General features: G+C 46.6%; 2 long non-coding RNA genes, 1 other non-coding gene and 1 pseudogene across 5 annotated transcripts in view; all 4 read right to left on the bottom strand.

Annotated features, from left to right (window-relative positions):
- LOC134761464 (uncharacterized) overlaps positions 1-13,034 on the bottom strand; it is a 111,786-nt gene extending 98,752 nt beyond the window's left edge. For all 3 annotated transcript variants that reach the window (XR_010140102.1, XR_010140103.1, XR_010140101.1), the window contains exons 1-2: positions 12,463-13,034; positions 10,101-10,703 (exon numbers count right to left, since the gene is read on the bottom strand). This is a non-coding gene — a long non-coding RNA (uncharacterized LOC134761464). The remainder of the gene's footprint in view (positions 1-10,100; positions 10,704-12,462) is intronic.
- On the bottom strand, positions 1,444-1,547 carry LOC112133640 (small nucleolar RNA U13). Its single transcript, XR_002915267.1, has one exon. It is a non-coding gene; the product is annotated as a small nucleolar RNA U13 (small nucleolar RNA).
- LOC129059714 (large ribosomal subunit protein uL1-like) lies at positions 2,262-5,994 on the bottom strand (annotated as a pseudogene).
- Positions 13,035-19,183: 6,149 nt separating the features above from the next.
- Positions 19,184-21,376, bottom strand: part of LOC134761465 (uncharacterized) — a 56,254-nt gene continuing 54,061 nt past the window's right edge. Inside the window, exons 2-3 of the long non-coding RNA XR_010140104.1 lie at positions 20,437-20,550; positions 19,184-19,282 (exon numbers count right to left, since the gene is read on the bottom strand). This is a non-coding gene — a long non-coding RNA (uncharacterized LOC134761465). The remainder of the gene's footprint in view (positions 19,283-20,436; positions 20,551-21,376) is intronic.

Genomic DNA, 21,376 nt, shown 5'->3' with positions numbered 1-21,376 from the left:
TGCAGAGACAGGGTCTCACTCTGTTTCCAGGCTGGTCTCTAACTCCTGGGCTCAAGTGATTCTCCTGTCTCAGCCTCCCAAAGTGTTGGGGTTACGGGTGTGAGCCATGACGCCCAGCAAGGAGAAATATTTTTACTTGAAAATATAATGGAGAGACAAACTATGATTATTCAAATTTGAGTGTTTGGCAGATAGTTTCCCAAAAATGAACAAAGTAAGCTTATTACTTCAAGGAAAACAACTGACAGTATTTGTTGCCAATAATAAAATTCAAGCTTTCAAGTGAAAAATTAGAATTTTGGAACACTTATATCTGTCACCATGAACTTGAAAACTTCCTAATTCCTAAAGACTTATTTGATGAGATTGATAGTGATATAATTAATGTGATTTTAAAAGTATTGTATAATGAAATGCATCAGCATTTAGAAGCTATGTATAATTCAGTGGACCTATATTTTCCAAATGACCAATACACAATGTTACAAAATCTCTTCAAAGTTCAAGATAAACCAATGGATTTTAATGTAATAGAACAGGAATTGATTGACATGATTTTAGATTCCACACACCTTTAAGAAACTACTATCTTTCCTCATTAGTATAGTGGTGAGTAAAAAAGAAAAGAAGAAAAAACTACTGTGTGTCAACTTTTGGTGTAGTGTCCAAGAAAAATATCCACAATTATCTGAAGACTAAAATATTCCTCACTTTTCTTACTTGGTGAGGCCAGATTTGTTTCATGTTATGGATTAAAAAGATATTTAGGAAATAACAGCATTGGCCAGGCACAGTGGCTCATGCCTGTAATCCCAGCAATTTGGGAGGCCGAGGCAGGAAGATCATTTGAGGCCAGTTCAACCAAAACAACATATTGAAACTGATTAGGCCAGACATGGTGGCTCAGACCTGTAATCCCAGTACTTTGGGAGGCTGAGGTGGGTGAATCACTTGAGGTCAGGAGTTTGAGACCAGCCTGGCCAACATGGTGAAACCCTGTCTCTACTAAAAATACAAAAATGAGTCAGGTGTGGTGGTGCACACCTGTAATCCCAGCTACTTTGGGAGGCTGAGGCAAGAGAATGGCTTGAACCGGGGAGGCAGAGGTTGCAGTGAGCTGAGATCACACCACTGCCCTCCAGCCTGGGTGACAGAGAAAGACTCTATCTCAAAAAAAAAAAAAAAAAAAAAAGAAATGGATTAATTGTAATAAGAGAATAAGATAAGAGAATCTAGGTATTTTCTATTAAGCCAGTTATTAGAGATTTGTAAAAATGTAAAACATGCCAATTTTATCACTATTTTAGGGGGAAAATATAGTACTTTTTTCACCAAAGTGTGTTAGTTATGTTAACACATTATGGTTTATTTTTGGTATTTTAAATTTAAATGGATTAATAAATATTCTTTCAACTTCTCAGGCTTTCTTTCTTTTTTTTTTCACATCAGATGGGTAATGTGCCACCATCATAACAAGGTTTGAGGGAAGCACATCTCACACACAAGCATGAAAACCCAATCATCATGCTTATGAACTACAAAAGGATCCCAGTTTTCATTTTGAATACAGTAAATATCAATAGCGATAACCACATAAACAAAAGCTCTTGGAGACCTCAGTCATTTTTCGGAGTATAACGGAGTCCTGAGACCAAAAAATTTGAGAATCACTTATTTTTTTGCTTTGTTTTGTTTTTGAGACAGGTTTTGGCTCTATTGCTCAGGCTGGAGTGTAGTCATGCAATCCCAGCTCACTGCAACCTCTGTCTCCCGGACTCAAACCATCCTCCCACTTCAGCCTCCTGAGTTGCTGGGACTACAGGAGTTCAGCACCACACCCAGCTAATTTTTGTATTTTTTAATAGAGACAGGATTTTGCCTTGCTGCCCAGACTGGTCTCAAACTCGAGAATCACTGATTTTAAAATAGCCATCCACGAAGCACGGTGGCTCATGCCTGTAATCCCAGCACATTTAGGAGCCAAGGTGGGCCAATCACTTGAGGTCAGGAGTTTGAGACCAGCCTGACCAACATGGTGAAACCCGATCTCTACTAAAAATACAAAAATTAACCAGACGTGGTGGCATGTGCCTGTAGTCCCAGCACTTGGGAGGCTGAGGCTAGAGAATTGCTTGAACCTGGGAGGTAGAGGTTGCAGTGAGCTGAGATCCTGCCACTGAACTCTAGCCTGGGCGACAGAGCGAGACTCCGTCTCAAAAAAAAAAAAAGAAATAAAGAAAGAAAGAAAGAAAACAGCCATCCATTTGTTTTAAATGATTTATCATCTCCGTGGACAAACAGCTGGAATAAGAAATCTCTCCTAACTTGTAAGTATCTTGAGGGACAAGGAAACATTACAACTCACAAACACACATGGTATTTTGGAGCTCTAGAGATGGACTCCATCAGTTCCAAAAAGGTTCCCACAGAAGCCTCCCATCAGAAAGCCTCCACCCTGTCCTCATCCCAAGCAATGGCTCAAACAATTCAGTGAAACTCAACATCTTACTCAATCAATGCCACCCTCTCTTCTCACCAGCACATTCTACCTTTGATTTCTCAAGCTGAGATTGGTCAGGAGCAGGACCACAGGAAGGGAGGATGAAGGGGGCAGATAGGGTCAGACCTGGCGTTCTAAAACACCAGCACATTCAATTTGTTGGGTATTTTGCATGAATTTCCTCTTGAGTTCACAGGCTCCTAACTCAGCAGAATTAAAATGGGATGAAGTAATTAGAGCAGCAGCCTGTGAGGATGTTTTGGGCCTGGCATGCCTAGGAATGTGGGGCAGGGGGAAAGAAAAGAGACAAGAGAGCCTTAAGGCAGGAGATGAGGAAAGAAACGCACCCCAAGGGTCAGCTCCTTGGGAAAGACTCTCCCAGCTTCCCTAGGTCACTGGTCGGCAGCCCTCCCTTCGGCTCTGCTTCCTGAGAACCTAGTCCTGGTCTGGCCCTTCACAATCAGGCTTCAACCTCCCTTTCTAGTCCCCTTTTCAGGTACTTCCACCAGATGCCCATCACCTCTACCCATGCTAAACTCACCACCCTACCCCTACACTACGGTCCTTTCTGTCTTTTTTTTTTTTTTTCGAGACGGGGTCTCGCTCTGTCACCAGGTTGGAGTGCTGTGACACGATCTCGGCTCACTGCAGCCTCTGCCTCCTGGGTTCAAGCCATTCTCCTGTCTCAGCCTCTGGAGTAGCTGGGACTACAGGCATGTGCCACCACGTCCAGCTAATTTTGTGTTTTTAGCAGAGATGAGGTTTTACCATGTTGGCCAGGCTGGTCTTGAATTCCTGACCTCAGGAGTTTTACCATGTTGGCCAGGCTGGTCTCGAACTCCTGACCTTAGGCCTCCCAAAGTGCTGGGATTACAGGCATGAGCCACCGCGCCCAGCCTGCTTACACACTTACCTCTCCTATGAGATGATTAGTTCCCAGCCTCTGGATGTCATGCATGCATTGCATTCTCCTCCCTAAGCAAATTGCCACCTCATGATAAGACTTTCCCCCTTTGGTCCCCAGACTGACTCCTAAATTAGTTTAAACCCACAAGCTTTAAGTTATAAGCAGGGTGATGCAGACTTGTGGGTGTGTCATAGTTTGAGTTTAGGTGCTAATGGTATGTTGAGAGCATGCATGTGACTATTTCAGGGATATAATTTGAAGGGATTGGTTTGTGGATTATTTGTGCCTGGGCCGTTGGAAACTGAGTATCTGGCTAATTTTGATAAAAGCTGGTGACCATATTCAGTTACCCTACAAAAGAGCCAGAGGCTCCTCCCTGGGGCAGCCTATTCGTGTTTCACCAGCTTTTCCTGCTGGGTCCCTCTGTAGAATTGCTGTCCTTCTCCAACGAGATGGGATGATCCCAGGTCTCTTGGGCCTGTAGACTTCTGGAACATCAGCCATCTCCTCTGTGATGTCAGGGGGAGCAGCCCTTGTCTAGAAAGGAAATTGCTGAATCCCAAATCTCTCTTTGTTTCTCTCTCTCTCTCTTTCTCTCTCTGTCTCTCTCTTTGTGGCACTAAGATTTATTAGAATGTGCCTTAATACAGGCACTGGGGCTTGCCTATGGTGTTCTTGATGTATAAAGCCCCGATGTTCTGCCAATTCTTCCTGAGCAATGATACCAGGAAGTTGACAGCCAGATGGACGTTGTACACAAGCTCATCGTCTGTCATCTTGACACGGCCAAGAGCCATGCCAGACAGAGCCCCTTCTTCATCTGGAACTTGATTGTGGACTTCCCCTCATCAACTTTGGCTGTACATCACTGTACCTCAGCAGGGAAGGGAACCTGCCTTCCTTATTTAGGCCTGGGCCCAGGATTTGTAGGATCTGCTTGATCAGACACCCTGAGGCCAAAAAGGCATCACACTTGTTGAGGAGCTTCTTGTTCTTGTCGAGTTTCTTCAGCACCTCGATGTCCACGTAGGAGATACCCACAGCCTTGGCCTCAACCCAGTGTTGCTGGTCCCCCAGAACACATGTGGAGAAACTGGGGCGGCGAGTGGACTTCAGATGACAGTGCCCAAGAAGCATTCATCCTTCTGAGGGTCACAGTTCTTCAAGGTGATCTGTAGCTCCACTGTTCCCAAAAGTTTCTGGCACTTGCACTGGTTCCTGTCCAGGACTTCCCGCACTGCCTCCTACAGGGTCTCAAGAGGCTGCTGCTCTTGGTGTCTTGCGAAGGGTAACAAGAAAAGAGTTAATCCTGCCTCTCTTGAGGCCTGGGGCTCTCCCATTTCCTCCCTTCTGAGTCTAAGGAGGGTGGGGAGTGGCATGAGAGCCTGCATTTGTCATGTCTGGCAAATCCATGTTCCCTGTATAAGGTCCACTTTATTAGATGAGAAAGGGTCACTCTTAGTCCAACTTTGGTTTTGTTTGTTGTTGTTGTTGTTTTGTTTTGTTTTGTTTGAGACAGAGTCTCGCTCTGTTTCCCAGGCTATTGTTTAGTGGCACCATCTCGGCTCACTGCATCTTCCGCCTCCCAGGCTCAAGTAATTCTCCTCCCTCGGCCTCCCAAGTAGCTGGGACTACAGGCATGTGCCACCATGCCCGGCTAATTTTTTTGTAGTTTTAGTAGAGATGGGGTTTCACCATTTCACCGTGTTGCCCAGGCTGGTCTCGAACTCCTGACCTCAAGTAATCCACCTGCCTCGGCCTCCCAAAGTGTTGGGATTACAGCCGTGCCCCGCCTTAATCCCACTTTTGAAATGAGGAAATGAATCTTTAACCAGTAACAACACTTAATACACACACACGCACTTTTTGTGATATGGCAAAAGATTGCTTAATTTTCATTGTGGCAAGCAAGGAAATAAACAAATCAGTGATGACTACCATCTACTATCAACATGTTTTGAGGAAAGAATGTACATAAGAATATAACTTCAAACTAAAGAGAAAAGATCTTATATTGAATACATTTAATTTTATTTAAAGACTCACTACATTGTCTCTTGCTTTTTCTCATTTCATCATGATAGTGAAATGGAGCAGTGAATACCCTAGCATGGAGTCTGGGAAGAACATAACTAGTCCATGATCTCCTCTAAGCATGGAGTGGTATTTGTTCATTTATGTATTCGCAAGACCTAACTCAGACCTAACTCACAGCACTCACTACATCTTTGTGGAAGAAAGGAAGGGAAGAAGGGAGAAAAGAATTCCTCATTAGGGGACCAGGATAGGAGACAGCTATTAAGCCCCATTGGACTTGGGATCCTGGAACAATTGCCTCCACCAAATGCTACTCTGTGACCTCTTTTTTGGGGGATGGGGGATGAGTGACAGAGTTTCACTCTTGTCACCCAGGCTGGAGTACAATGGCATGATCTTGGCTTGCTGCAACCTCTGCTTCCCGGGTTCAGGCTATTCTCCTGCCTTAGCCTCCCAAGTAGCTGGGATTACAGGCACGCACCACCACGCCCGGCTAATTTTTGTATTTTTATTAGAAACGGGGTTTCACCATGTTGGCCACGCTGGTCTCGAACTCCTGACCTCAGGTGATCCACCCACCTCAGCCTCCCAAAGTGCTGGGATTACAGGCGTGAGCCACTGCACCCAGGCCTGTATTGTGGTTTCTATCCCTGTCACCCCTACAAGACTGTGGTTCTTGAAGGACAGGTACCACAATTTTTTCTGTTCTCACATCTCCAGTGTGTGACACCATTTGTGAATAAATGACTGGAAGGAAAAAAACTCAAGGAACCAACCAACTAATGTCCTTTTTCTCTGGGCAGTTCAGAATCAGAGGCAACTATGGATTAAGGGACTACAATTAAGTTCTGTGAAAGCTGTCAAAATTAAAATAAAGTCACTAATGTTAAGAAAACCCTGGCTGGGCGCGGCGGGTCACGCCTGTAATCCCAGCACTTTGGGAGGCTGAGGTGGGTGGATCATGAGGTCAGGAGATTGAGACCATCCTGGCTAACCCAGTGAAACCCCGTCTCTACTAAAAATACAAAAAATTAGCCAGGTATGGTGGCACACACCTGTAGTCCCAGCTACTTGGGAGGCTGCGGCAGGAGAATTGCTTGAACCCGGGAGGCAAAGGTTGCAGTGAGCTGAGATTGCACCAGTGCTCTCCAGCCTGGGCAACAGAGCAAGACTTCGTTTCAAAAAAAAGAAAAAGAAGAAAAGAAAACCCTGACAAATAGAATCAGGGCAGGCCATGAAGAGAGGGTTTTCATGCTTGTATGCCTGATTTAAAAAAAAAAAAAATCACAAAAGACTGTAAAACCCACAACCTTGCATGAAGGCCTTCACAACATTTCATAAAAAATACTTCTGCAAGGACATCTGCCCAGCAACTGCCTGTCCAAGCTCAGACTGGCATCACCCTTAGTATTGATCTTTAAAGCCAAGGATAATTATTTTTAAATAATTATGGAATCTTCTTAATTTTTCCTTTAAAAGCCTTTATCAGGTTGGGCACAGTGGCTCACATCTGTAATCCCAGCACTTTGGGAGATCGAGGCGTGCAGATCGCTTGAGTTCAGAAGTTTGAAACCAGCCTGGGCAACATGATGAAACCCCATCTCTACATAAAATATAAAAATTAGGCAGGCATGGTGGTACATGCCTATAGTCCCAGCTACTAGAGAGGCTGAGGTGGGAGGACTGCTTGAGCCTGGGAGGCAGAAGCTGCAGTGAGCCGAGATCGTATCACTGCACTCCAGCCTGGGCAACAGAGCCAGACCGCGTATCAAAAAAAAAAAAAAAAAAAAAAAAAAGGCCCGGGCACGGTGGCTCACACCTGTAATCCCAGCACTTTGGGAGGCCAAGGCAGGCGGATCACCTGAGGTTGGGAGTTCAAGACCAGCCTGACCAACATGGAGAAACCCCGTCTATACTAAAAATACAAAAAATTATCTGGCGTGGTGGCACATGCCTGTAATCCCAGCTACTCGGGAGGCTGAGGCAGGAAAATCACTTGAACACAGGAGGCAGAAGTTACAGTGACCTGAGATCACACCATTGCACTCCAGCCTGGGTGACAGAGCGAGACTCCATCTAAAAAAAAAAAAAAAAAGAAAGAACTTTGTCTTCCTTTACTCACACAGTTTACTATAGCACGCATATTCATATTCCCATTGCAATGCTCTATTCCAAAATAAAGACCTTTTCTTTTAGAGAGCCTCTCTGATCGTTATTTAGGTTGACAGTTCCTTCTCACATAGGGTATAAAAAGTGGTCTGAGACTACTCCACTCCCTGACCAAAACACCAGTGCAGATTTCATAGCCTTTAATGTCTGAGGCAGTGCCGAGGCTGGGCAAGGAAAATTCAAGTGTCCTTTCATCCACAAAGTCACTAACACAAACCCATTCACCCTCGCCTTGAAGCCACTAATGCCAAGAGCACCAACAGGAGCCTTAGTGCTCAGGAAAGAGAAAGAGGGCCTGGGCCGAGGGTGTCAGACTCAGGGTTTTGTTGAAACCTAAGTTGTAGCTGGAGAGTAGTCTGGGTGTGTTGATCCCTCCTACCTGCTCGCCAAATATAAAATGTGTGAAAACATATGATCTTGCCCATGAAACTGTCCTTGCCTATGGTCTTTTTCTGCTTGTTCCTAATTGCTATTATAATTTTAATGAGTCATCCTTCATCAATCCCACATTCCATATCTTTCAGCTATTATACTAAAAAAGTAGGGTGGGCAGGAGGTTGAGGCTGCAGTGAGCCACGATTGTGCCACTGCACTCCAGCCTGGGTGACAGAGCGAGACCCTGTCTCTAAAAAGAAAAAAGAAAAAAAAGTGGAGCAGGATGTGCTTGTTGACACATAACTTTTATGTAACTTGGTCATGCTCAGATTCCTCTGACCCGGGCTCCACCTGCTTTCTGACAGATTAGCTCTAAAGGAGTTCAGAAAATGCCACCCCAAAATATGCTGCTTTGGGCCTCAAACTGAGGACACTTGGGAAACAGCAAATGCAGGGAGAGGCTTTCTCTGAACTTCATCTGCCTAAGGACAGATTCTCCAAGAAGAACTCCATTGTGATGAGTCCCCTCCCCAGAAATCTCTTCAACCAGGGAAGATTAACCAGGAGAGGAAACTAGAGGCCCACTTCATACCCAGACCGTCTCATGATGTCACCTGTTCTTCTGAGGGCCCATTCATCTTTCCCCAGAATCATTTACAGTTCCCTAAGTTGCCTATATCTCCCCTCACATCCCCCCATGAAGAGGGCATATAAATGTCTACATCTCACTGGGTTTGGAGGTACTCACTTTTCTTTCATGTGATGCCCCTATGCACGTAATACAGACCTTGGTTAACCCATCAAATTGTGATTTTGCCCATATCTGCCAGCTGTTAGTAAATAAGTTCCTTTGTCTGGATGCAGAAAAGATCCAAAATATCCATGTTGAAGATGCCTGGTTTCTGGTGCACACTCTGCCTGTCTCCCCTTGCTGGGAGTAAGTCTTCACCAATAACTTCCTTTTTTTTTTTTTTTGAGAAAGGATCTCATTCTGTTGCCCAGGCTGGAGTGCAGTGGCACAATTATAGCTCACTGCAGTCTCCATCTCCAGGGCTCAAGCAATCCTTCCACCTCAGTTTCCCAAGAAGCTGAGACTACAGGTGCATGCCAACATGCCCAGCTAATTTTTTATTTTTAGTAGAGAGGAGGTCTATCTATATTTCCCTATGTTGCCCAGGCTGGTCTTGAACTCCTGAGCTCAAGCGATCCTCCCGCCTTGGCGTCCCAGAGTGCTGGGATACAGGGCAGAGAACTTCTAATGCATTTCAGCACAGGGGCTGCTTTCCCAGGCTAGGTCGCTGAGCCAGCCTCCCTCTCTATCCTCCTCAGCCAGCTGTCCCCTCTGCTCTCTGCCCTGGCTGCTTCTAAGAGAGTGCCTTAAGGCTGGGTTGCTTCAAGCACTCTCTGCCCTCAATGCTAGCTTCTCAATGTCTTGGCAAAGGTGCTTTCAACTCTTTTCTTTCTCCCTCGAGTCATCTTGGTAGGAATACCAGCATCTTAATTTCCTCTTTTATAAATGCTTACCTGATTTCCCTTCAGTTTTGCAGTTAAATCTACTGGTAATTGTGAAATAGCTAATCTAAAAAAAAAAAAAAAAAATCCTCAGAGCCTAGAAGCCTGGTCCTCAACTTTCAGCCCTCTTTTCTCATGACCAAAATATCCTAGAGCCTTCAAGTGTTCAGCACAGGCCCTGTTGGAACCTCTTTGAGCTCCACCATTTATCTCTAGAAAAGCACTGAACATTGCAAGAGGCTAGAGGCATGCTGACATCTGCTCGTCAGCAGAGCAGAAATGATGGCTTTAATTTCCTTTCTCAATTAATTTATTCCCAGGCTGTTCCCTCCCCACCTTCATAAGCTGGTTCTTATTTCAAAAAGTCAAAGTAATAAAGCTGCTCTCCATTACTCATCCAGTTGCTTCCTCCAGTTGCACATACCCCACATGCTCCTCCTCAACCTCTTCCCATCACCTTCTTTTTCCTCCCTGTCCCCTCTCCCTCACCCCTTCTAGAGGGAGTGCAGGGTCATCGCTCTTCCTCCAAGTCCTACACTCTTCCTACAACCTTCTGAGCTTATTCTCGCTGGGTTGGTCCTCACGGTGCTGAATACATACCTCATTATATGCTTTGCATTGATTGATTTCCTCATGCCAATGTTCCAGGCACACTTCTCTCAGAGATGACCCTACGAAAAAAATCTGATGCCTCAGAGAAAGCTGAAAAATCCCAAGAGATTGAGTGCCCATTTATTCCCCTCATTCCAACAACAGGAATTAAAATCTCAGAACTGGACTGATCCATAATGCCCAGGCACTGGCCCTAACAGTGGGTCTGGACCAGAAGCCAAGATTTTTGTGGGGACAGCCCTCTGTATGCACCTGTAGGCACCTGCATGCTGATGTTTGGACATCTTTGGGCAGTGAAATATAAAGAAATGGGCCAGGCGCGGTGGCTCACGCCTGTAATCCCAATACTCTGGGAGGCCAAGGTGGGTGGATCACTTGAGGTGAGGAGTTTGAGACAGCCTGGTCAACATGGTGAAAACGGGTCTCTACTAAAAATACAAAAAAATTAGCTGGGCATGGTGGTGCGCACCTGTAATCTCAGCTACACGGGAGGCTGAGGCTCGAGAATTGCTTGAACTCAGAAAGCAGAGGTTGCAGTGAGCTTAGATCGTGCCACTGCACTCCAGCCTGGGTGACAGAGTGAGACTCTGACTAAAAAAAAAGAAAGAAATATAAAGAAATGCAACTGAGCATGTAGGGTAAGGTATGGGGCTTTTGGACTCAAAACTCAGGTTTAAGTTCTGCCCTGACATTTATTACCTACCTGACCCGGGTTAAGTTACTTCTCTACCCCTTACTTGTAAAATAACAGTACTTCCTTGGCTGGGAGGACCAAATGAGAGCATGTATGTAAAGCATTTAATGCAGTGTCTGGTGCATGAAGAGCATTCATTAAATTTAAGAAGTTATTATAATCATAAGTGAATAGACATCACTAAACCAGATAAGCTGTTAAAACTCATTGTAGACCTTTAAATTTTTTTAAAAAAAGTACAGCCTTGCTATGTTTTAAAAGTATTGCCTCTAAGAGTTGCTTTAATAAATTGCTAGAAAGGAGTGATTTATAAGTACCATATTGTTGGAATGCAAATAGATACTTCAAAGAAGTAAAAGTAACTTGTTTTCTTGAGTGGGATAAATATTTCCCTTGGGATCTTGTTTACAAACTCAAATATTTTGTAAGCAAATAATGCTAAGAGAAACTCTAGCCCTTACTTAGGCGAAATGATCACAAAACTGTATTCTGAGCTTTGAGTAAATGAGGTTTTTACCCTGCAGAAAAGGAGTCATTGCCCAAATGAAATACCCTGATTTCAAAAGCATGAGGAAGAATTGTCAATCTTGAGGTTTTTCATTGTATACATGTTTATTCTAATGCCACGCAATACTGGGTAATGGCCAACCTATTGCACAAACAATTTTCAAGTGTTCATGTGTAGACTATCTAAGGGCAGCTATCTAACCAACCTTGTAAATGATTCTTTTTGTTCTGCCTGCTTTTATCTTTACTGTTTCCCAACACACACACACACACTCACCCAATTCACATCCACACTCAGACACACATATTAACACACATTTACTCATAGGCATGCATAAACTAACACACTAACACACACATTCTCTCTCTTTTTTGTTCTCTTCTACACACACATACACACACCCACTTTGCCCAGAGCAAGCAGAGCCCAGAACTGTGTCTTCTGGTGGCTACGGAAAGATCCCATGACCCCTCTGAAAAGCATCTCTTTGTTCCCTTTCTCCCCTCACTGTAATGTTTCCTTTTCCTGAATATCACGCAGCAAGGGGCGGGGAGGGAAGGAAGGGAGGAAGGAAGGGAGAAAGGAAGGAAAGGAAACCGTGGTCTCCCCCCAACCCAGCAGTGCAGGCTGTGAGAAGCAGAAGGCTCCTGCTCCTGGGTGCTGGCATCTCTCCTGCCATTTTTTTCTGAAACTTTGGGGTGTTTTTCTCTCCGCAGCACCCACGCTCCCCTCCCTTTCTGCCAAAGCTCCTTGTTGTGACAGAGCGAGCGGCTGGTGGGTGGGGGGAGGGGAATCAGCTGGGTGGCCTCCGGGCTGAGTTACAGCTCCCCCTCCAGGAGCAGGGAGGGAGGAAATGAGACCACAGACAAATCCTAGAAGCCCCCCTAGTGCTGACCCCCCTACATACCCAGAGCGTCTGTGCACCCCCCAACACCCACCCATACACACACACACACACACACACACACACACACACACACACACACACACACACACACACACACACACACACACACACACACCCCCAGACAAGCGTGGCAGGCACAGCCACACAGTCAGTAACACTCAGGCAGGAAACCCCATGTCACATCGGCATGGGTCTGCCCAGAAGCAATCCATGCCCCACGCCCCCTCCTTTGGTCTCTCACCCCTCTGCTGGGCCAGAGAATGTTGCTGGGTGCTGGGCCTTGGGTGCATGGACTCCGATACCGCCGGCACTTCAGGCATAGGGACCACCAGCGGCAGCGCCAGCGACTGCCCAACCCCCTCCTCCCAGGGCGCCAGCAGCACACCCTGAAGAACACAGACACAGTCCTGGTTGGGGGGCGGGGCAGAGGAAGTGTGGGTACATCTCATGGACTGTGGCCTCGCTCCCCTCGGGTTCAGCTGATGGCCAGCAGTCCCTGGGCTTGTCTGAGAGAGACTACAAGAGGGAAGGAGAAAGGATTCAACGACCCCTCAGATCTCTCTCAAAACTCCAGGAGAACCAGCCAGTGAGAGCCAAGTGACGGGCCTGAATACCGGAGGACCCGGCGTTGCCAAGCCAGATCCTGGGTCAGGAAAGTCAAAAGACATTCCCTGCTGTGCGGGGATAAAACATGAGACTCTGGGCTCAGCTGCAAGTACCCAAAGATGGGCCGCATCATTTTCCTTGCTGGCCACTGGAGGGCCAGTACCCTGCCCTCCTCCCTCCCCAAGACCTTCTCTTTATCGGGCTGCTTCTCTGGCCCCTGTGCTTTAGGCACATTATTTTATCTTAATTTACATAACTCCACAGGGTGTTACTGTAGAAAAAATTAAAAAAAAAAAAAAACTTGTGGTTCAGGGATTTTACATGATTTGATCAAGATTACAGCCAAGTGCGCGGTGGAGTGTGCCTGGAGTCCCAGCTACTTAGGAGACTGAGGCAGGAGGATCACTTGAGCCCAGGTCAGGAGTTGGAGTCCAGTCTTCAGCCTGGGTAATATAGCGAGACCTCATCTCTGTCTTTCTGAAAGAGGGAGAGAAAGAGAGAGAGACGGAGAGAGAGAGAGAGCTAGAGAGACAGAGAGAATACACAACTAGCAAGTGAGGGAGCCAGGGTTCGCCCCCATGCCTGGGTAACTCGTAACCTTGGCCCTTCCCACTGCTTCTCAGGAGCGCGCCACTGGAACCTTCCCAGCTTCCTCTGAGTGAGCTGGAGAGGGAGTCTGGTGTTGAAGAGAGTGTTGGGGGAGATAGAAGAGGCATCTGCCTACTGACTTTCTTCCAAGGGAACAAAAGTAGCGCAGCCTGGGAACCCTCTGCGCTGTCTTGCAAGCCTTGGGAGGCAGTGCCCAGTGGCTCGGGTGATTCCTCTAGTGCCATTTCTCCTTCAGGACCCCACACTTTCTTGGCCAGTGTGCTACATGGCTGCAAAAAGCCCAGCCCTGGACAGGCAAAGAATGTGTTGATTCAGAAACAGTTTTTAAATTAATAAGCACATGGTGATTCAGGCTGTTTGTTCAGGGCAATGTGCTGCCTAAATTGGAATGTGCCAAACTCCGTTCTCCCACTTTCCCCCACCTCCTCCCCCTCTCCAGGTCCTGGCTGTTCCCCATGTCATTCTGGTAGTCAGAATTCTGGTTCCTCCATACCTCAGGCGAGGCAACTATTAGTCTGCAAAGCCCAACTTGCCAACTGAGCAGCTTCCCTGGGCTCTGAGATCTCTCCTGGGGGTGTGTGTGTGTGTGTGTGTGTGTGTGTAAGGTACTTTTTCTTCTTAAATTGAAAAGTGATTAATCCATCCGTTCTCCTCTCTTCTGGAACGTGTTCTAGGAGGACAGGTACTACTCAGTTTCATATCTGCTGTCAGGAGGTCGGCATGAGCAGCTCCTCCTTGAGGCAAGAACTACAGGTTGGACTGTCTTGAGGATGATCAAACTAGAAATTATTCTTCCCAGAGGGGCTGCCATCAGAAGTTTATCTCATCTTATCTCCCTTCAAATAGAGTTGCTCTTCTCTTCAGCCCAGACAAACATAATACATTCAAATATTCATTTGACAATTATTTATTGAGTCTTTATGAGCCAGAAATGGTTCCAGGTGTAGGCATATGGTGGTAACGAGACAGAGAGGCACCCTACTTTCATGGGGCTTGCATTCTAGTATGTAGGGGTGGGAAGAGGCAGATAAGAAATGAGGAAACCAATAATTAATGCCAGGATATATATCAAATAAGATACAATAGAGCAGGGATCAGATCAGCAAGCTATAGCCATGGGCCAAATCTGCCTACCACCTGTTTTGTAAGCAAAATTTATAAAGTAAATAAAGAGGCTGGCACAGTGGTTCATTCCTGTAATCACAGCATTTTGGGAGGATTACTTGAGGCCAGGAGTTTGAGACCATCCTGAGTAACATAGCGAGATCCCCTATTCCTGCAAAATAAACATTTTTTAAAATACCCAGGCAAACCTGGTGGGTGCACAGTTGTGGTCCTAGCTACTTGGAAGGCTGAGACCAGAGGATCATGAAGTTACAGTGAACTGTGATCGCACCACTGCACTCCAACCTGGGCAAAAGAGTAAGACCCTGTCTCTAAAAAAGAAAGAGAGAGAGAAATAGAGATAGAAAAAAAAGGAAGGAAGAAAGGAAGGGGAAGGAAGGTTGGATGCTCAGCAGGGGCCTACTTTATTTTCTCTTTTTATTTATTTTTTAATTAATTTTTGAATAGATAATATATTTAATGAATCTACATTTTTTAAAAATAGAAAAAGATATGCAGATAAGTCTCTTTTCCTGCCCAGTTTCCTAGCTATCCACTTTCCTTCCCCATAAGCAACAAAATGTTAATTTCTTGTGCATCCTTGCAGAGAAATGTATTCATACAAAAGCAAGTACATGTGTACAGTCTATGTTTTTGCCCCCAAGGAAGCTATTTTAAATTGGGAGATCGGGAAAGATTTGTGATTTAGGATAAAATTTGAATAAGAAGTTACCAGCCAGGCAAAGATCTCAGAGCAGCAGCTTCCAGGCTGTGGGAACAACTAGTGCAAAGGCCCTAAACTAGACCTGCCATGGCAGGCCCTGAGATGAGAAAGGAGGCTCATGTGTTTGGGACACGTTGGGCCAGAGGGCAGTGATTTGACATAAATTGGAAGAAATTAGAAAGCAGGAAGATTCTCCTCTTAAAGGCTCTAGAGGCCAGGCATGGTGGCTCACACCTGTAATCCTACCACTTTGGGAGGCTGACGCAGGCGGATCACGAGGTCAGGAGTTTGAGACCAGCCTGGCCAACATGGTGAAACCCTGTCTCTACTAAAAATACAAAAATTAGCCAGGTGTGGTGGCGCATGCCTATAATCCCAGCTACCCGGGAGGCTAAGGCATGAGAATCGCTTGAACCCAGGAGGCGGAGGTTGCAGTGAGCTGAGATGGCGCTACTGTCCTCCAGCCTGGGAGACAGAGCAAGACTCTGTCTTAAATAAATAAATAAGGCTCAGCCGGGCATGGTGGCTCACTCCTGTAATCCCAGCACTTTGGGAGGCTAAGGCGGGTGGATCACCTGAGGTCAGGAGTTCGAGAACAGCCTGGCTAACATGGCGAAACCCCGTCTCTACTAAAAATACAAAAATAGGCTGGGTGTGGTGGCAGGCGCCTGTAATCCCAGCTACTTGGGAGGTTGAGGCAGAAGAATTGCTGGAACCTGGGAGGTGGAGGCTGCAGTGAGCCGAGATCGCGCCACTGCACTCCAGGAGACAGAGTGAGACTCTGTCTCAAAAAAAAAAAAAAAAGAAAAGAAAAGAAAAGAAAAAGAGATAATATAAATAAAGAGAACAGCAATTAGCACAGTAACCACTCAACAACTTTCTCCCCCTCCTCCTCCTCATTACTTGGTTTACAAAACACTTTCTCATCAATTGTCTCATTTGATATTTGCAATAACCCTGTGATTGGGTATGGCAGGTGTTACTGTTTCCATTTCACAGGTAAAAACACTGAGGCTCATGATGATTAAATACATCGTCCAAGTCACAGAGCAGAAACAAACCCAGGTGTTCTGACTCCACATAGCACAAGCTTCTCTCATTGTGGGGAGAGCAGAGGGCAATGTAAGCAGGCAGAATAACAGGAATGAGAGAAAGAAGCAGGGAGCGTTGGTAAACCCAATTGCCTGTCATTTGCACCAGGCATGCTCTCTCAAGAGGAGCCCGTACCCTCTGCCTTCTAGGTAGTCTCCATATTCCCAGATCACAAGTCCTAGCTCAGGAAAAGGAGCAACTTACTGGTGGACAGCCTCAACAGAGCAGGAAAATTGTGAACAAGAGAAATTCACCACCTCTACAATCTCATTAACACTGCAGACCTACACACACATGCACCAGACCTGCAGGTTGTCAGCGGTTAGTTACTAAGCCCGAGGCCTGAAATAAATTAGGCTGCGTCTCAGAAAAAACAAGGTTATGTTACTCATATTAAGTATTCGTGTGGATTAAAATGCCATCTACTGTTTTGTGGGTCACCTTTCTTTTCTCAGGGCCCTGCTGAGTGGCTGGAAGGGTTATCTTCCACACGCGCTGCTCAGACTCTGTCCTGTCACTTCCCAAAGGGGACTGGCCGAATTGAACCACCTACCCCTTGTCTATCAGAGCCAGGCTATGAGGCCCCCGGGTAGGGGCTTCAGTGTCTGCCTTTGGAATAAAGCTGCCTTCTGGGGTTGCCCCTGGCAACCAAACTGCTTGAATGTCTGTATCTCTTAGAGGAGACTTGGGAGCTGGGGAGGAGGAGGAATTCGTCCCTGAACCACAGGATGCAGGGAGCATGTCAGGCATTGTCCTCCTTTCCACCTTTCAGCCCCTAGACCCCACCTCCTGATGAGAACAAGTGTTGTCCCCTCACCTGGCTTCTGCAGATCAGCAGAATTAGCCTGAGATTCTCCCTGAGGACAGAGAGGTTGAGGAGAACCTGCCTGCTTAGCCTACTGCAAAGATCCAGGTACCCAACACATCCTTGGCCAGTTCCTGGCATACCATATGCCTTCAAAAGCCTAACACCATTTCCTCCTTTAAGTTTCAACATCCCCTTCTCCAGGAAGCCTACCCTGACTTGCCTTTTGTGCCCTAGGCAGAGATAGTGTCCCTGCCTGTGAAACCCTGAGTATCACTCTATCATAATACACATCACTCCATTGTAGATGTATCTGTTTTTATTAGTTCCTTTAGGTTAAGGAGTGTGTATTATTCTAGCCCAGGACCTGGCACATAGGCACAAAATAAATGCTTATTGAATGGGTAAGTGACTGATGAGAACACAGGACTGTGACAGGAGAGCATTTCCCAAACCAGCAGTCCTGTAGTCCATTGCAGATTAGTGGGAATGTTGCAAAAAATAAAAAGGAGTTCTTTGCTTAGACAATGTTGGGAAAGAAACTCCCTCCCCTTCCTGAGGTAGGAAGGAGCTCTTCAAGCACTGGCCAGAGGAAGCAGAATGTGCAGAGCACAGAGAGGCCTGAAATGATTCATCTCCATCCACAGTATAGGGTGTGCAGGGGGAACAAGGAACCAAGACAGTCCTGAAAGCTGAATTAATACATTTGGGACAGGAGAGTGGCAAGCTCCAAGCCTCATGTTAGGAAGACAGATCTGGCCAGGTGTGTAGGGTGGACGGGAGGGAAGAACCAGCTGGCAGGGACACTTGTCAGGAAACTGTTGTGACAGTGCAGAGTTGATCTGTAAAGGGTCTAGACAAGAGCAGTGACAGAGGGAAATGAAAGCAAGAAATAAACCACCCAACTCTATTGGATGGCTTCTTCATCAGCCCGGGGACAGCAGCTGCTGCCTGACCCTGGTTAATTACCAGCCTGTGGTTGCCATCTGAGCTGACTGGCCACCAAACACTTGGTGCTCTGCAGAAATCCTAGCTGCCATTACCCCTGGTGCTGAGTGGTGTGGGGTGGAGGGTAAGTCTAGGAGAGCATTTCCCAAACCAGCAGTCCTGTAGTCCACTGTAGATTAGTAAGCATGTTGCAAAAAATAAAAATGAGTTCTCTGCTTAGATAATGTTGGGAAAGAAACTCCAGAGTCAACAAAGGGAGAAAGTTTCTCTACTGGAACATGTCAAGGAGCCATGTACCCCTTCCCTCAGTGTTTATCAACCTGAAATGGCAACAGAGCCCTTTTCATACCATATCCATTCACAGCTCCTAAGAGAGCACTCACTTGCTTAGAGGGACAGCTTCACTCACAGTCCTACCTCAGAAGCAGTACGGAAGCTGCTTACAAGCTCTGGCTCTGAAGCCAGTGGGCCTGGATTCAAATCCTAGCTCTACCACTTGATGGTTATCTAGCCTCTCAGTTTGCTTATCTACACAATGGGGAAAATATTAGAAGCTACTGCAGTAGGGTTGTTTAGAGGGTTATATTAGCGAGATATGCACCCAGCACTGTACCCGGCGCATAGGAGTCCCTCAAAAATTTGAGCTACTGTTTATATCCTGTGCAAACCATGTACCCTATAATGAGAGTTCAAGCTCTGAACCAGGGCAACCTGGTGAGGGGAGGGCGTCAAATTCTCTCTGGAGAATTAGGAGTGGAACGCAGGGCCAAATGGTTGGCAATGGGAATGAAGGCGGACAAGATGTGTAAAAAGAGGAGCCAGAATCTGAGATCGAGGCTTGAAGAGTCACAGCCAGCACCTCATCACGAGTCTGCCCCTCACTCTCTCCCCATGCTCACAACCCCATTTTCTGGCTGCCCCTGTTTACCCTCCCTGTATCGGAGCAGCATCAGGCCCTTGGATGTTTCAAGCCAGTGGCTTCCACCAGGTGCTTATTGACTCTTACTGTGTGAATGAGAAGCTCATGTCATGTCCTCATGACTACAGGGAACACCACTTCCCCTATCTTTTACTCCCCCTTCCTCTCTTCTTGCCCTCACTACACACACACCTTTCCAGATGCTTCCCTTGAACCCAATAGCTGTCACACATTCCCAAGAGCAGCATTTAGATCTGGAAGACAGAACGAATAAAGGAAATCATTCCTTCCGTCAATACAGCATTTTGCAAAGTGATTTTATATGCTTTTTGATAACACTCTGAGGAAAGTATTATTTCCATTTTAGAGATGAATAACTAAAACTTATAGAACTTAGTAATATCTCAAGGTCACACAGCTACACAGGGTAGAATCAGGACCTGAACCCCACACTTTTCACCTCTAAGCCAGGGTCATGTCCACTGTACCCTCCACCCTGGCCTCCCTGCCAACCCAGGACTCAGGATCAGGCCACTATGGCTGCAAATCACAGCCTTTATCTAAGAACTTGTCTCTGGGCAAGTCATATACAGTTCTGTGTGTTTGTGGGTAGACACCACCCCCAAATACCTAGCTTTGCCTCTGGAAATGACTTTTAAGAAGAGGTAAGCCAGTCAGGGTATTCAGGGATGCCAGGAGCAAAGTCTTGGATCAGAGCTGCTCTGCCTGCTCGTGTCACACCACTCTCCTCTGGGGGAAACCCCCAGCAGCTGTCATGTGGTTGGGTTCAAGATTCTGCCCTAATGTGATCTGACAGCAGCTAAAAGGCTGGAGTGGGAAGATCTAGGACTGAAAATCCCTCAGTGGAAACCTGGTTTCCTGTTAGTACTTTTTGTGTTCTCTGTGTTCAAGGGACTCAGGAAGACTCAGGCACCGTGATTATCCAGCAGGTTTTGAGTCTCATTCATTCGCCGTGGGAAGAGGCACCTCCTCCTCCTCTCCATCCAGAGAGAGGCTGAATCTAAGCACACCAGGCAGAGGAGTCTGTGCTTCCCGTGTTCCCCCTTTAGACCTGGCTCTCGTCTCCTCCTGCAATGGCCAGTATCTTGTTACTCACGACCCCGCTTCTGGATCCTGGGGCCCGCCTCTTCTCTCCCTCCCCCTCCTCATCTGCCGGCATCATCACAGAATCGCTCTGAGGGCACCCCAGAGGCCCTCATGTTTTTGTCTTCTGAATTCCAGAACTGACAATTTCTTCATTACAAGGGGGAAAGGGCTGACTCCTGTAATCCCTGGGAGACCGAGGTGGGAAGACTGCTTGAGGCCAGGAGTTTGAGACCAGCCTGGGCAACACAGGAAGACCTCCTTTACAACAATTTAAAAATTAGCCATGTATGGTGGTATGCACCTGTGGTTCCAGCTACTCAGGAGGCTGAGGTGGGAGAATCACTTGAGTTCAGGAGTTTGAGGCTGCAGTGAGCCTTGATTGCGCCACTGTGCTTCATCCTGGGTGACAGAGACGCTGTCTCAAAACAAACAAAAAACAAAGGGGAAAAGATGTATTCCTTCTCATCTTCCCTAGCCTGTGGGACTGAGAAGGCAGGTGGTCTGAGCCCCCCTTTACCCTATCCAAATTGCTGTCCTTCCCAGCTCCACCTCAGCTGCCAAAGCCTGCCATGGTACACAGACAAAGGGAACCACAAAGCTCCCCCAGGAAGCCAAAAACGCCAACACAACAGATTTATAACTGTGAATAGACTCCAAGAGATCATGGAGGAAAGCTCCAAACCTTTTTAGTTTCTACACACACATACACAAACACATACACACACACATATACACACACACACACCCCCCGACACACTCTTTCCTCCACCCCCAACAGCCCTCCCTTAAGGGAGATGTTAATGGAGTCGTCCATTAAATGCAGCAGCTGCCAGAGCATTCAGCTGACTGGGCAGAGGGCCTGAACCCATTTATTCCAAACTGCAGCCCCCATCACATATCTCAGGTTTTTATCTTTTCATTTCCACATTGTGCTCAGGCCAGGTCACTGAATGCCAGCTCCTGGCCTGAGAACCCACATGCTTCCGTGGAGTACACACTAATGCCTGCCTGCCTATCGGCCACAAAGGCCGTGCACGGAGAGATGGGAGGGAGGACAGCGGGAAGGGTAAATCAGCACTCATTTCCCAAAACCCACTCATGCTCAAGAAAATGTTGCTTAAAGAGCCCCACGTGGACTCTTTCTCTATGGCAATTATCTATAACTGAAAATTTGTTACAATGTCACAATGTCTAAAATCCACTCTCAGCCTGGCATGGTGGCTCACCCTTGTAATCCCGGC

The sequence above is a fragment of the Pongo abelii genome, chromosome 4 (assembly GCF_028885655.2).
Source record: "Pongo abelii isolate AG06213 chromosome 4, NHGRI_mPonAbe1-v2.0_pri, whole genome shotgun sequence".
Lineage (NCBI taxonomy): Eukaryota > Metazoa > Chordata > Mammalia > Primates > Hominidae > Pongo > Pongo abelii.
The sequence above is the reverse complement of the archived record's forward strand: the minus strand, read 5'-3'. Positions and strand labels throughout refer to the sequence as shown.